This window comes from Lutra lutra, chromosome 4 (genome assembly GCF_902655055.1).
Source record: "Lutra lutra chromosome 4, mLutLut1.2, whole genome shotgun sequence".
Taxonomy (NCBI): Eukaryota; Metazoa; Chordata; class Mammalia; order Carnivora; family Mustelidae; genus Lutra; species Lutra lutra.
The window spans coordinates 87,556,178-87,572,053 of NC_062281.1; positions in this window are offsets into that span (position 1 = coordinate 87,556,178).

Below are 15,876 nucleotides of genomic sequence, written 5' to 3' on the forward strand. Positions count from 1 at the left end.
GTCTGTTCATATCTTTTGATGGTCTCTTGACTGGACTTTTTGTTTTTTGGGGTGATGAGTTTGAAAACTTTTTTTAAGATTTTATTTATTTATATGACAGAGAGAGAGAGAGCGAGCATGAGCAGGAGGGAGAGGTAGAGGGAGAAGGAGAAGCAGACTCCCTGCTGAGCAAGGAGCTGATGCAGGACTTGATCCCAGGACTCTGGGTTCATGACCTGAGCCAAGGGCAGATGCTTAACCACTTGAGCCACCAAGTGACCAAGTTCTAGGGCACTAGGCCTTCATCTGATATGTCATTTGTAAATATCTTCTCCCATGCCATAGGTTGCCTTTGCTTTTGACCATTCCTTTGCTATGGAAAAGCTTTTATCCTGATGAAATCCCCGCAGTTCATTTTTGCTTTTGTTTCTCTTATCTTTGGAGACATGTCTAGCAAGAAGTTGCTGTGGCTGAAGACAAAGAGATTGCTGAATGTGATTTCCTTCATGGTTTTGGTGGATTTCTGTCTCACATTTAGGTCTTTCATCCATTTCTTTTTTTTTTTTTTTAATTAAATTAAATTTGTTTATTTGAGAGAGAGTGAGAGAAAGAGCATGAGAAGGGAGAAGGTCAGAGGGAGAAGCAGATTCCCCGCTGAGAAGGGAGCCCGATGCGGGACTTGATCCTGGGACTCCAGAATCATGACCTGAGCTGAAGGTGGTCACCCAACCAACAGAGCCACCCAGGCGCCCTGAGGTCTTTCATCCATTTCAAATTTATTTTTGTATGGTGTAAGAAAAGTGGTCCAGTTTCATTCTTCTGCATGTTGCTCTCCAGTTTTCCCCAACACCATTTGTTGGAAAGACTCTTTTTTCCATAGTATATTCTTTTCTGCATTGTCAAAGATTAGTTGACCGTAGAGGCGAAGGTTCATTTCTGTGTTTTCTGTTCTGTTCCATTGATCTATATGTGTGTTTTTGTGCTAGAACCATACTGCCTTGATGAGTACATCTTTGTAATATAGCTTGAAGTCCAGGATTATGACACCACCAGCTTTGGTTTTCTTTTTCAATATTCCTTTGGCTATTTGGGGTATTTTGTGGTTCCATATAAATTTTAGGGTTAATTGTTCCAGCTCTGTGAAAAAAGTTGATGGTATTTTGATAGGGATTACATTGAATATGTAGATTGGTTTGGGAAGCATAGACATTTTAACAATATTTGTTCTTCCAGTCTAGGAGCATGGAATGTTTTTCCATCTCTTTGTATCTTCCTCCATTTCTTTCACTAGTGTTCTGTAGTTGCTAGAGTACAGAAATCTCTTTAGTTAGGTTTTTCCTAGGTGTCTTATGGTTTTGTGTGCAATTGTAAATGGGATCAATTCCTTGATTTCTCTTTCTGCTGCTTCATTGTTAGTGTATAGAAATCGAATAGACTTCTGTGGGTTGCTTTATATCTTTGACTTTGCTGATTTCTTTATCAGTTCTAGCGATTTCTGGGTGGAGTCTTTGGATTTTCTACATATAGTATCATGTTGTTTGCAAAGAGTGAGAGTTTGAGGACTTTTTTGCCAATTCAGATGCCTTTTCTTTTTGTCGTCTGATTGCTGAGTCTAGTACTTCCAGTACTATGTTGGAAAACAGTGGTGAGAGTGGACATCCCTGTTCTGTTGTTCCTGATTCAAGGGGAAACCTCTCAGGTTTTCACCATTGAGGATGATATTCGCTGTGGGATTTTCATAGATGACTTTTTATCATATTGAGACATGTCCCCTCTTTCCCTACACTGGAGAGTTTCAATCAAGAAAGGATGCTGTATTTTGTCTTTTTTTTTTTTTTTTTGCATCAATTGAGAGGAGCATATGAGTCTTGTCCTTTCTTTGTGAATGTGATGTATCACAATGATTGATTTGCTAATGTTGAACCACCCCTGTAGCCCAGAATAAATTCCACTTGGTTGTGGTGAATAATCCTTTTACTCCTTTAATATAATGTTTTAACGAACGTACTATATTAGCTAGTGTCTTGCTGAGAATTTTTGCATCCATGTTGGTTTGTAAATTCTCCTTTTTGTTGGGGTCTTTGCCTGGTTTTGGGATCAAGGTAATGCTTGTCTCAGAGAATGAGTTTGGAAGTTTTCCTTCCATTTTTATTTTTTGAGACAGCTTCAGAAGAATAGGCATTGAATGTTTTGAATCTTTGAATGTTTGGTAGAATTCCCCTGCTAAGCCATCCAGTCCTGGACACTTGTTTGTTGAGAGATTTTGATTACTGCTTCAGTTTCTTTGCTGTTATGGTTCTGTTTAGGTTTTGTTTCTTCCTGTTTCACTTTTGGTTTTCATTTGTCTAGGAATGCATCCATTTCTTCCAGATTGCCTAATTTTTTGGCTTTAATTGCTCATAATATTGTCTTATAATTGTGTGTGTGTGGTGCTCGTTTTGATTCTCCTCTTTCATTTATTTGGGTCCTTTCTCTTTTCTCTTTGATACACCTCTAGCCAGACAATTGTTTCATAGAACCAGTTCCTAATTTTGCTGATCTGTTCGAACTTTTCTTTCTTTCTTTTTTTTTTTTTTTTTTTTTGGTTTATGTATCATTGATTTTTGCTCTAATCTGTTTCTATCTTTTGCTGGAATTAGGCTTTATTTGCTTTTCATTTTCCAGCTCCTTTAGGTATAAGGTTAGATTGTATATTTGAGACTTTTCTCTTTACTTGAAAAAGGCCTGTATTGGTATATACTTCCCTCTTAGAACCGCCTTTGGTGCATCCCAAAGGGTTAGAACTGTTGTGTTTTCATTTCCATTTACTTCCATGTATTTTAAAAATCCTTCTGTAATTTCCTGGTTGACCCATTCAGTTCTTTAGTAGGATGATTTTTAACCTCCATTTATTTGTGGTCCTTCCAAATTTCTTCTTGTGGTTGACTTTTCAGTTTCAGAGCATTGTGGTCTGAAAATATGCATGGTATGATCTCAGTCTTTTTTGTACCAGTCGAGTGCTGATTTGTGATTCAGTATATGATCTGGAGAATGTCCCATGTGCAATTGAGAAGAATGTGTATTCTGCTGCTTTAGGATGAAATACTCTGAATATATCTGTGAAGTCCATCTGGTCCATTGTGTCATTCAGAGTCCTTGTTTCCTTGTTGATCTTCTGCTTAGAAAATCTGTCCATTGCTGTGAATGGGGTATTCAAGTCCTCTACTATTTATTGTATCATAATCAATGAATTTCTTTAATTTTGTTATTAACTGATTTATATACTTGGCTTCCCCCAAGTTAGGGGCATAAATATTTACTCTTTTTAAAAACGATATTATTTATTTATTTGTTGGATAGAGAGCACATAGCAGGGAGCCGTAGGCAGACAGAGAAGCAGGATCCCTGCTTAGCAAGGAGCCTGATGTGGGACTCAATCCCAGGAGCCTGGATCATGACCGGAGCCAAAGGCAGATGCTTAACTGGCTGAGCCACCCAAGCATCCCAGGACATAAATATTGGAATAGACCCTTTTGGTATAATGTAGTTTCCTTCTTCATGTGCCATTACAGTCTTTGGGTTAAAATCTAGTTTGCCTGATATACATGTATGGCTAATCCAGCTTTCTTTTGATGTCCATTGGCATGGTAAATTTTTGTCCACTCTCTCACTTTCAATCTGGAGGTGTTGTAGGGCTAAAATGAGTCTCTTATAATTATGCAGCATATCAGTGTGTCTTGTTTTATCTATTTATTAGTTTTTTATTTTTTAAAAGATTCTATTTATTTATTTGACAGAGAGAGAGAGAGAGAGAGAGATTACAAGTAGGTAGAGAGGCAGGCAGAGGGGGAGGGGGAAGTAGGCCCCTGTTGAGCAGAGAGCCTGATGTGGGGCTTGATCCCAGGACCCTGAGATCATGACCTGAGCCCACTGAGCCACCCAGGTCCCCCAGGTTTTATTATTATTTTTTTTTATATACATTGTGATACCTTATATCTTTTGATTGGGCATTTAGTCCATTTATATTCAGAGTAACTATTGGAAGATATGAATGTAATGCCCTTGTATTACCTGTAAAGTCACTGTTCCTATAGATTGTCTCTGTTCCTTCTTGGTCTTTGTTACTTTTGGGCTCTCTCTTGACTCAAAGGTTCGCAGGGTTGGTTTGGTTGTCACATATCCCTTCATTTTTGAAAAAGATTTTTAAAAATTTATTTGAGAGAGAGCAAGCGAGGGAGAGAGGGAACGTGCCTGAGTGGGGTTAAGAGGCAGAGAGGGAGAAGGAGTAGTCCAGGTTGGGCAGGGAGCTTGTCACTGGGCTTGGTCCCAGGATGCAGGGATCATGATTGAGCCAAAGGCAGAGGCTTAACTTACTGAGCCACCCAAGCACCCAAAGAGCTTCCATTTTTGTTTTAAGAGATTTTATTTATTTATTTGACAGCACAAGAAGGGGGAGCCGCAGACAGAGGGAGAGGGAGAAGCAGGTTCCCTGCTGAACAGGAAGCCCAATGTGGGATTTGATCCTAGGACCCCAGGATCATGACCTGAGCTGAAGGCAGACTTTTAACCAACTGAGCCACCAAGGCACCCCAGATCCTCCTTTTTTTATTGTATTTCAATAAGAGCGATTTTAATTTTAACCTAATTAAATTTAGTTCCTTTATCTCCCGTAACAGATTCTCTAATGTCTTCAATGGATTTTTCAAATGCAGCTAATATCCTTATAGTTGTTGTTCTGAATTTTAGTTGAAACACTTTATTTATGCGTGCATGGATTAAATCTCTCACTGTCATTTTTTCCCGTTCTTTCTTTTGGGATGAATTCCTCTGTCTTGCCATTAAGGTGGGGAAAAATGATAGAAAAAAATAGAAGAAAGAAATTAGAGCAAAAAATAAATAAACATGAAAAAGTGAAAAAAAAACGTTAAAGGGAATATAAGTTAAAATACATCTAGGAAGGTAGTTCCTAGGTGTGTTTTTATTTGTTTCATAACAAACAAAAAGGTTTAAAGATTAGAAAATATAAATATAATAAATAATTTAAAAATGCTCTTTCTATATCTAAAAACAAAACATGAAAAAAAAAAGACCAAAAACAAAAACAAAAACAAAAGAACCGACAAAAGTAAAAAGAACCCCAGAGGTTGCTAGATCCTGTTTCCCCTAGAGTTGACTGTTTTGTAGCACTGTGTCATCATCCCACTATGTGGGTTTGTGCTGGTCTTCTAGGGGATGGACCTGCTGCTCTGTTTTCTCAGGTGGGATTGTTCCAGTGGAGATGTGCATGAAGGGTGAGAGGGAAGGGGACTGAGCTTGGTATAGGGCTCTGTTCTCCACTTAGCACTCCTTAGCTTACTGAAGTGGATCAAGCTGGTGGGTGACAGAAGAAAATGACTTCACCTTGTCTTCTTATGTCTGGATTGGGAAAATGCACATCACCCTTCTTTCGTGAGCCCTTATAGATGTGGAAAGATCCTTGCTGTGTCCCTGGTTTCAGTTGGCTCCCTGCCTCACCCTGCTTGTGTCAGAGCTGTCTGCCTGCCAAAGGGGGCAACACTCCTGTGTTTATTCTTAGGCATATCTCTGTTTCAAAACTCCACACTTCAGAGGCCCCTGAGGTGTGGACCTGCCCAGATCCTTTGGGGGAGGGTTTCCCTGCATTGTGGCCAGTGCTGGCTTGTAGTATCAAGGAGTAGTGGTTCAATGTTTGTGGTGAATTGCAACACACAGCCAGCCAGAGCTGCTGAGGTTTGTAACCCTCAGCCAGCTACTTTAAAGATTACAATCTACTTTAAATAGATTACCCCCTGAGCCCAGTCCAGAGAGGGGAATAAAATTTCGCATTGTCTATTTTCAAATATAAACCAGTTGATTCTCTCAGGGATTGCTGTTGCTTTCTTGCTTATTTGAAAAACTTGGGTTTGGCTTTTTTGCCTGCCTAGGACATTCAGGTTATCTGTCCTTGCTGTTGGCTCTCTCTGGGAGTGACTCTTGGTCTCAGTGAGGATAGTATCTTTTGTACCATCTTTGCTGACACCTTTTAGGTTGTTTAATGCTGCCAGCAACATTTACTCTTTGTCCTGGCTGAAACCTGTGAAATATTTGAAAGGATTTAATAACTTCACAGATATTCGGTCAAGTTGGAAGGTGATATTCAGAGCCTCGTGGGAATTTTTTTTACACCTTCTCCCTTAATCTAAATGTACCCAGCGGGAAAAAAAGCATTCTAACATAGGTGAGGGCCTGTAATAGTCCTTTGAGATCATTTGACAGCAACCCAATTCTTTGAGGAATTAAAAACAGTTGCTCTTGTTTTACAAATCTAGTTTTTATAGGAACAGAGGTATGGCCCCAGAGACAATGAAAAGTCTGCCAGTCCCAGGGCAGCTGGCTGTCTTAAGTCACAAGAGCTTGTGACTTTTGGAGTCCTGTGTTCAAGCCCCACACTGGGTGTAGAGCTTACTTAAAAAAAAAAAAAAAAAGTCTACTCATCTTTTTTTTTTTTTTTTTCCCAGTTGTCAAACAGCCCCTATTTCTCTGAAAACATTTTTAAATAGTGACCTTAGAGAACAGAAATCCTTCTTGGAGGAACTTGCATTTTTTCCCCTGTGCCTTTGAGACATAAATGTTGTAACTTGGGTCTTCTCCAGAACCTTTTCTTACGTAGACCATGTTTTTGATTAAAAAAAAAAAAAACAAAAAAAAAAAACAGGGAAGTAATCTTTTTGTTTGTTTGTTTTTTAATTTAAATTCAGTTAGCCACCATACAGAACATTATTAGTTTTAGATTAAGGTTTAATAATTATCAGTTGTTTATGACACCCAGTATGCATCACATCATGTGTCCTCGTTAATGCCCATCACCCAAGTACCCCATCCGCCCACCCATCACCCCTCCAGCAATCCTCAGTTTCTTTGCAATAGTTAAGAATTTCTCATGGTTTCTTTTCTTTCTTTCTTCCCATTCCATTTTCCCCTCCCTTCCCCATGATCCTCTTTGTGGTTACTTACATTCCTCATATGAGTAAAACCATATAATTGTCTTTCTCTGATTGAGTTATTTTGCACAGCATAACCACCATCCAGTTTCATCCATGTCGATGTAACCGGTAAGTATTCATTCTTTATCCATTCATCCGTTGGTGGACATCTTGGCTCTTTCCATGGTTTGACTCTTGTGGACATTCCTGCTATACACACTGGGGTGCAGTTTCCCCTTCAGATCACTACATTTGTATCTTTGGGGTAAACACCTAGTAGTGCAATTGCTGAATTGTAGGGTAGCTCTATTTTTAGCTCCTTGAGGAACCTCCATACTGTTTTTCAGAGAGTCTGTACCATTTTGCATTCCCACCAACAGTGTAAGAGGTTCCCTTTCTCTGTATCTTCACCAGCATTTGTTGTTTCCTGAGTTGTTCTTTTTAGCCATTCTGACAGGTGTGAGGTTGTATCTCATTGTGGTTTTGATTTGTATTTCTACAGGGAGATAATTCTATTACAATGAGAATGAAAGGAGGAAAGTCATTTAAGTAGATCCAACTTATTTATACTTAGTGAGTTTTATACCCTTGTACCTAATTCATGGCAGTAATTTTAAAATACAAGCTATAAGGTCTTTGTGTCTATTTTTATGTGTCTTTGTGTGTGTATGTGATGTAGATTTGTGGTATTTTCTTTTTCTGAATGGTATTGCCAGAATTGATTTGTAAAAGAACTCTAAATAATTGGCTTAAAGAAAATGAAGTGGTTACATAAATTCTCAGACATATAATAGAAAATCCAAATAAATTTCATGTTCACATGATCTGGGAAAAAAACTTGGTATTAAAGCTAGTTTAAGCTTGTTGGTTTAATTAAAACAGGTTTTGGGGTTTTTGTTTGTTTGTTTGTTTTTTTAGTTTTCAGTATTACATATAGTACTTATATTCTATAAAGGTTTACTAAATGTCAAATGATACCTGTTGCAGAATTTTCAGCAAAAAAGATAAGGTGATGGTTAGCTATTTAGTGTTTTGTAAAATTTTGAGACTGATATGAACATAATTATTAAGAACAAGTGAGTTAAATAGTTGTAAGTAAAAAAAGTTCATCAATGAACTTTTCAGCATATTTATGTCTACTTAAATAATTTCTACTTAGTACCAGAAAACTAAGTTTTGCTAATTTAAATGGTGGGTGGTCATTAAATTCTATGTTATTTCCAAGTCAGGATAAATACTAAACATTAATTACTGAAAAAGTTTATTTTTGGTTTCTCCTTACAAAGAAATGTAAAGATATTTGGATGTATAGGTGCTATATTGGAAAGTTCAAAAGGCAAATGCTTTGAGAAGTTATGAAATGTATTTATAAATTTGCCAATCTAAAGAATGCTGGTATAACAGTTTACAACCTTTTACTTATTATAAAAAATAAGATTTCTAAGGGTTAAGAATTCAAATTAATGTATGTAATTAGAACTACTGGAAGTAGTAAAGGAAACATCCTTATATGCAAAGAAAGTATGTGTTTTGTTGAAGAAAAAGAAAGTTGTAAAATGTGGGGAAAGAATCTTAGGAAAGGCATTTTATGTATGATCAGGGCTGGAAAGATTTAGTTAAATTAGTTTTAATGTCAAAAGTAAGCTGGTACAAAATTAGAATGCGTTTCTTTCCTTGTTAAAAGGACAGTTTTCCTGAACTATCGTTCTTTTAAGAAATTGTAAACAAAGTTTCTTCTTTATCTTTTAAAAAAATATTTATTTATTTAAAGATTTTATTTATTTGAGAGAGAGGCAGAGAGAGAGCTCGAGTGGGGTGAGGAGCAAAGGGAGAAACAGACTCCCTACTGAGCAGGGAGCCTGATACGGGGCTTGATCCCAGGGCTCCGGGATCATGACCTGAGGGGAAGGAAGGCAGATGCTTCATTGGCTGAGCCACCCAGGCACCACTTTTATTTATTTATTTTAAAAAGATATATTTATTTATTATTTTAGAGAGAGAGAGAGAGAGAGACTCTCAAGAGTAGAAGGGGAGAGAGAGAGAGAATCTCAAGTAGACTCTGCCCTGAGCACAGAGCCTGATGTGGGGCTTGATCCCATGACCCTGAGATCATGATCTGAGCTGAAACTGAGAGTTGGGTGCTTAACCAAGGTACCCCTTTTCTTTACCTTTTAAATGACCTTTTTATCAAATAAATTTCTTTTGCTGTCTTTATCAGATCTTTGGTTACTTAAACTTAGTCTGTAGATACTTGAAGAGCGGTTTTTCTCAGAACTGTGTAACCTTCTGTATTTGTGAAATCTTTGACATTTTGATAGATAACTAAATGTTGTTTCACAGTGACCAATGATCCTATTTGACCAAATGTTTTAAAATCTTTGATATTTTTAACAAATTTCCAAAATCAAATTCTTTTTTTTAAAGATTTTATTTTTTAAGTAATCTCTACATCCAATATGTGGCTCCATCTCACAACCCCAAGATCAAGAGTTGCATGCTCTGATGACTAATTCAGCCAGGTACCCCTCAAAATCAAATTCTAAATGAAGTCTTTAACTCTGAGCTAACTTCGGGATATTCCAGAGTGTTCCTGGAACAAATCCAAAGATTTTGTTCTTTCTCATTATAAAAAGAAGATGTTAAACTAGTCGGGCTTATCTGATTTGTTACATTATATGGGAAGTGATAATGGGAAACAAAAGCAAAAGAAAAAAATTAAATTTCCTTACTGCCTACAACCAACCCATTGACAAGTCCTTGAAACAGATAGCGTGACCTTCCTCAAGGAACTCCACTGCTTGGTTGTTGAAACTTTGCTAAGGGCAAAAGCCAATCTTAGCTTAACATTATACGCCCCACCCCACCCCGCCCCAATCCTATAAGTCTACTTTGACATATAAAATTTACTTTGGAAACGTCCTTTATTCCCCCCTTCCCCCTACCACATGTATATGTTGGCAGTATCCTCCAACCATGTGGCCCACTGATATATCTAAAGGTTCTCATGGCTAAGGTTTTATTTTACAGTAATGACTTTTCCTAACAATAGCTAGCCCCCTCAAGGTTCTGGAAACGTTGCTTTTAACAATTCTTTAGAGACCTACTTCATCCCTAACCCCCTCCCAATTTGAAAGTATATAATTGGTCATCTGTGACAACCCCAGTGCAACTCTTTCTGCCCATGGGTCCTGTCCCCGTGTTTTAATAAAACCACCTTTTGGCACAAAGATGTCTCAAGAATTCTTTCCTAACTGCTCCGAACCCTAATATTTCCACATCGGGAAGCATTGTCAAAAAAGTAGTACTGAGCCTTATTTTGTATTTATTCTTGTATATATTGTATGTGGTATATATCATAGATATATGTTGCAAATGTTCCAGAAGTTGTGTGAGATTCTTGGAAATCTGATATGGTGTAATGTTGCTTATAAGTCCTAGTTCTCATTATTTTAAAATGTTGCATGTTACATAAATAACCAAATTTGTCAATTCTGTTACACTAATCTCTCATTAGGTCCTTAATAATGAGCATCTTTAAGTCTTTTTACAGACAGTTATTGTTTTATTCTGATGCTTTATAAAAGTATTTTGCAAAAGTGCCTCATCTTCAAGGAGATTCATGGAAAGGACTTTGGACAATGTTGGGGAGGAAGACCTCCCTCTGCCCTGTGGTTCTTCTGGCTGGATTTAGAATCAAATTGACATAAGACAGATTAATGGGAGAAAGTGACACTTAGTAGGGGTAGGAATGGGGAATCCACACCAAGATGAAATTTCAAAGATAATGAGGCACCAGGGGGCTTAAATGAGGTAGAATCTGAGGACACAAAGGGGAGGAATCTATTAGCAAGAAAGTGGAAGATGTTTGGAAAAACAGGGTTGCCCTATTATGCAGATGAGTTCCTTAGGTAAAGGGGTCTTTTTTTTTTTTTCATGACTTTTTCTTTGTAGTCTCTCCTTCCCAATGTAAATTTAGGCAGTTATGGATGAGGCAGAGTGCTTTACCCTGATCTGTTGGGTATTTAATACTTTTAACTCAAAACAGTCTTTATGCTAAAGTGGCATATTTTGGGGCATCCTATCCTGCACCCCTTCAACAAGTATAGGTTTCCGATTAAGATCTTAAAGCTGAACTAAGAATTTCCAGGACTAGTAAAAACTGGATTCAGGCAAAACAAGTGCTAATTACATGGGATTGAATGAACTGAGAAGAACGACTATAATTTTTATGACTCTTTGAAATACCGTTGGTTCCTTGATACTTCGTTTTTGTTTTTGTTTGCAGATTTAAGAAAACCCTTTTCTCAAGTTATCTGTGACTTACAATAATTTGATAATGTATACCTTTGTACACTAAGGTGAAAACACTTGATAGTTTTTCTGTCTACTTGATTCCTCCAAATTTGGAAGCTCTTTTGAGCATTCTTTTTATAACTATATAGTTATTTGCGTAAGTTCAATTAAAAAATCTGTTCCTTTATATTGGGCACAACTGGAGACGCTGGCTTTGACTGAAATGGTATTGCAGGTAAATAGGCTGGGCAGTCCTTGGTGTGGCTTCCTGGCTTCACAGGCTTTGAAAGGCCAGTCTGAGACTCCTTATGAAAAATTCCAGCAAAGTAGTCTTAATAAAAAACTGATATGGTCAATTGCTATTCATCCTACACTTATGAGAATAATTAGGCCAAGTTTAATGCAAATGAATCAGTTTTACTATGATTATCTTTGGTTAAAAATGGGGATAATTATAGAGACAAAAATTATGTTTCCACCTTTGTATTAGATTTTAATCTTGTTGATTGACGTTGAGGTTTTGTTATATACTTGTAAACTGGACTGGTTCCTGAATTCTTCTAGTTTCCTAAAGTATCTGGCTATATTTTGATTCTCAAAACCAACATTTGTGGTTTTTCTCACAGCCTTCTGATTAAGACCCACTAACAACTAAGACTGCCATTGAATCTCTTTGGAACAGACAATACTAAATCTTTCTCATTACTGAGATGGCAGCTAAACTTCAGGGACTTGAGCCTTAACTACATGTTTCACAGCTGAAGAAGTTTCCACCTGTCATTTGATCCTGTGCAATGCTGGAGACTTTAAGGAGGAAGATGATAATCAGACATCAGAGTAGACTGCTTCCTTCTAAGACATTAGGTCCAGATTTCCTACTTTAAACATGAAACTTTCCTTCTTCTTCTTCTTCTTTTTTTTTTTCTTTACTCTGGCATTGGCCTGGAAAGATAGCACTATCATTTGTATCTCCTAGGCCACTGGCTAAGAGGACCTGGACTGTCATCAGAAACCCTCATCTGTTAATGATTTTGGAGATCCCTTGGTCTTACTTGTAACCAATTTGTTATAATCTGTTCCCATGTACTCAAGGGAGATAAAAATGGGCTACGTGCTCACTGCAAGGATTTTAATAGTGGGATGGAACCTCACATAATTGTCACCCAAATTCCTCAGATAACTCGCTTGAAAGGTTAATCAGGAAATTCCAGCAAATAGACTGGTCAATAAACAGACTTTAGCTGTAGTCCTCTGCACTGTGCCTGGTTTCAGTTTTTTGTCTATAGTGGACAGCAGTACCCATGGGCATATGAATGTTCAGATAGCTGGGGAATTGGAGGTCATTGTTTATTGGGATGTTTAACTGTTCCTTTCAATATCCATAATAAATCAGAAGCTTCCTAGTGGTTTGCCCTGTTAAACCTCTATGGCTGCCTTAAGAAGGAACTTCCGAGACGTGCACATGACCATGGGTTTGCCTCCATAGGGAGAGCCATTTTCCTCTGGGTTGCAGTAAGTTCCAGTAAGGGCTTGATCAAAAATAAGTCCTTAACTTTAGGCGAGCTAGCTGATTCCACAGCCAGAACAAAAGTAGTCATGAACAATTGCATAGCCCTTGATTACTACTTGCTAAACAAGGGAGTGTTTGTGCAATAGCAAATACTACCAGCTGCACATGGATGAATGCCTCTGGAGAGATAGAAGATCAGAGAATAAGCCCATTAGTTAAATCAAGTTTTGTCTAATGGTTCTCATCTTTTGACCTGTTTAGCTGGTTACCTTCAGGTTTGGGCTTCTAGTTTAGAACCATCATACAAACTGGATTTGCCATATTACTTGTGATTCTGCTTTGTTTAGCTATTTTTAAGCCTTGTACCTGTGGCTGTCAAACTTTTGTAGAAGTGGTATACCCAGATGCTTTGAGGTTATCTCTAATGTGTATGACCTTGGTAAGAATATAGGTCTTAGATAAGAGATGCTGAGAATTCTCCCCTCTAACCTTCCTTGTTACTCCACTGTGTCCTTAAATGGTTTCCAGCTGCTGTGCATTTTCCCTCTGACATGCAACACAACAATCAGGAAAGGTCCTTCCTAGCATCAAGGAACAAAACCACTAAGTATGGAAAACCTGACTTGAGCAGTAATGCTTTCAGAGAAGGATTCTAATCAAAAGGGGGAAATGTGAAACCTGAATAAAGGAAACCTCATTTAGAATGGAGATGGAGGTCAGAAATGGAGCTCTCACATCGTACCACTCATCAATTGCAGACCCCAGTGGAAGAGAAGTACCTTGCATTCCCAGTTGGAAGAAGCCTACTTTACTACTCCACAGGAGGAAGGAGGAATTTCCCTTTGTTTAGGACAAGCTCAGCCCATGAGAAACTGTCACCACCATGAACTCTCACTTTCCTCTATTGGATATTCATTCAAAGCCACTCCTTCCAAGTTCTTTTTCTTTATGAAGTTCTTCCCCTTTGGTCTCCAGACTTGCCTATGGATTGTCATAGCTTGCGTATCTTGAGCTGTAATTCCTCTGCTATTCTCAGGTAAACCCATTTTGCTGGTGGAACAAAACTACCTGTTTTACTTTTAAGGTTGACAGTCTTGACTTTGCTGAACTCACTTACTAGTACTATTAGTAATACTCTGCATTTCTTGCGGCTTTCTTGGGATTTCCTATGTAGATTATCATGTCTCTGTAGTTTTTTTTCTTTCTTTCAAACTGTATGTACTTTTTTTTTTAGTTGCATAATTTCTATTTGGTCCTTTTTTATAATTCCTTTCTTGGGGGACCGCTTGTTGTTTCATTGTTTGGAGAGAATTTGCAATTGAGTGTTGAAGTCAGTTGCCACTTTAAAAGATCCTTAGCAGATAATTCCAGATTCAGATTCATTTAATTGTCAGCACCATTTTGTTGTCTTTTCTCATTTTCATTTGATAGTATTAGTTCTTAGTATAAAAACTGATTTCCAGTTGTATTCAGGACATTTTATCTATTTTAGGAAATGCTGGTTACTATTTAACTGTTTTATTTTAGCAGGTGGTTACCCTACTAATATTTAGCACATAGATCCTGGCTTATTTTTGTGATCTGTGGTCCTGATGATACTTTAATTTTTAGAACTTTGTGATGTTGTTTTGATCCGCTTGGCAATCTTTTTTTAAATTTTTTTAATTTTTTATTTTATTTATTTGACAGAGAGAGAGAGAGATCACAAGTAGGCAGAGAGGCAGGCAGAGAGAGAGGAGGAAGCAGACTCCCCACTGAGCAGAGAGCCCGATTCGGGGCTCGACCCCAGGACCCTAGTATCATGAGGGAGCTGAAGGCAGAGGCTTAACCCACTGAGCCACCCAGGCGCCCCGAGGCTCCCTTTTTTTTTTTTAATTAATTAATTTTTTAAAATAAATATATAATGTATTTTTATCCCCAGGGGTACAGGTCTGTGATTCGCCAGGTTTACACATTTCACAGCACTCATCAAAGCACATACCCTCCCAATGTCCATATCCCCACCACTCTCTCCCGTCTCCCCTCCCGCAAGCAACCCTCAGTCTGTTTTTTGAGATTGAGTCTTTTATGGTTGTCTCCCTCCCAATCCCATCTTCTTTTTTTTTCGTTTCCTACCCCCCAAGTCTCCCACATTGCATCTCCATTTCCTCATATCAGGGAGATCATATGATAGTTGTATTTCTTCGATTGACTTATTTTGCTAAGCATAATACCCTCTAGTTCCATCCATGTCGTCGCAAATGGCAAGATTTCATTTCTTTTGATGGCTGCATAGTATTCCATTGTGTATATATACCACATCTTCTTTATCCCTTCATCTGTTGATGGACATCTAGGTTCTTTCCATAGTTTGGCTATTGTGGACATTGCTGCTATAAACATTCACGTGAATGTAACCCCTCAGATCACTACATTTGTATCTTTACGGTAAATACCCAGTAGTGCAATTGCTGGGTCGTAAGGTAGCTCTATTTTCAGTTTTTTGAGGAACCTCCACACTGTTTTCCAGAGTGGTTGCACCAGCCTGCATTCCCACCAACAGTGTAGGAGGGTTCCCCTCTCTCCGCATCCTCGCCAGCATCTGTCATTTCTTGACTTGTTAATTTTAGTCATTCTGACTGGTGTGAGGTGGTATCTCATTGGGATTTTGATTTGTATTTCCCTGGTGCCGAGTGATGTGGAGCATTTTTTCATGTGTCTGTTTGGCCATCTGGATGTCTTTGCAGAAATGTCTGTTCATGTCCCGAGGCTCCCTTTTGATTAAGAGGAAGAGTGAGCTAGTATGGAGGTGATGAAACACTGGGTGTGCATCACTTTCTTCTGTTGGTAAGACACTCTGTTACTTCATTATTCTTCAGTCTTGGGCTCCCAAATCAGCTTATTGCTTTCTTCCCACCTTTTACAATTCTTTCCAGAATTTTCACAAGTGACTTATGTTATTTCCAGGGATTATAGTTGTTCTAAGTGGGGAGAGGTATGGAGAAATGTGTCTATACCATCTTGTCTAGCAGAAGTTTGGCAGTCACTTTTAAGTCTTTTAGCTATTTCTTTTGACATTTTGTCTTTTATTTAAAAAAGGTCTATATTATTATCAGTGATTACTAGGTAGATGAAGATTGTTTTATTACAAGGGCA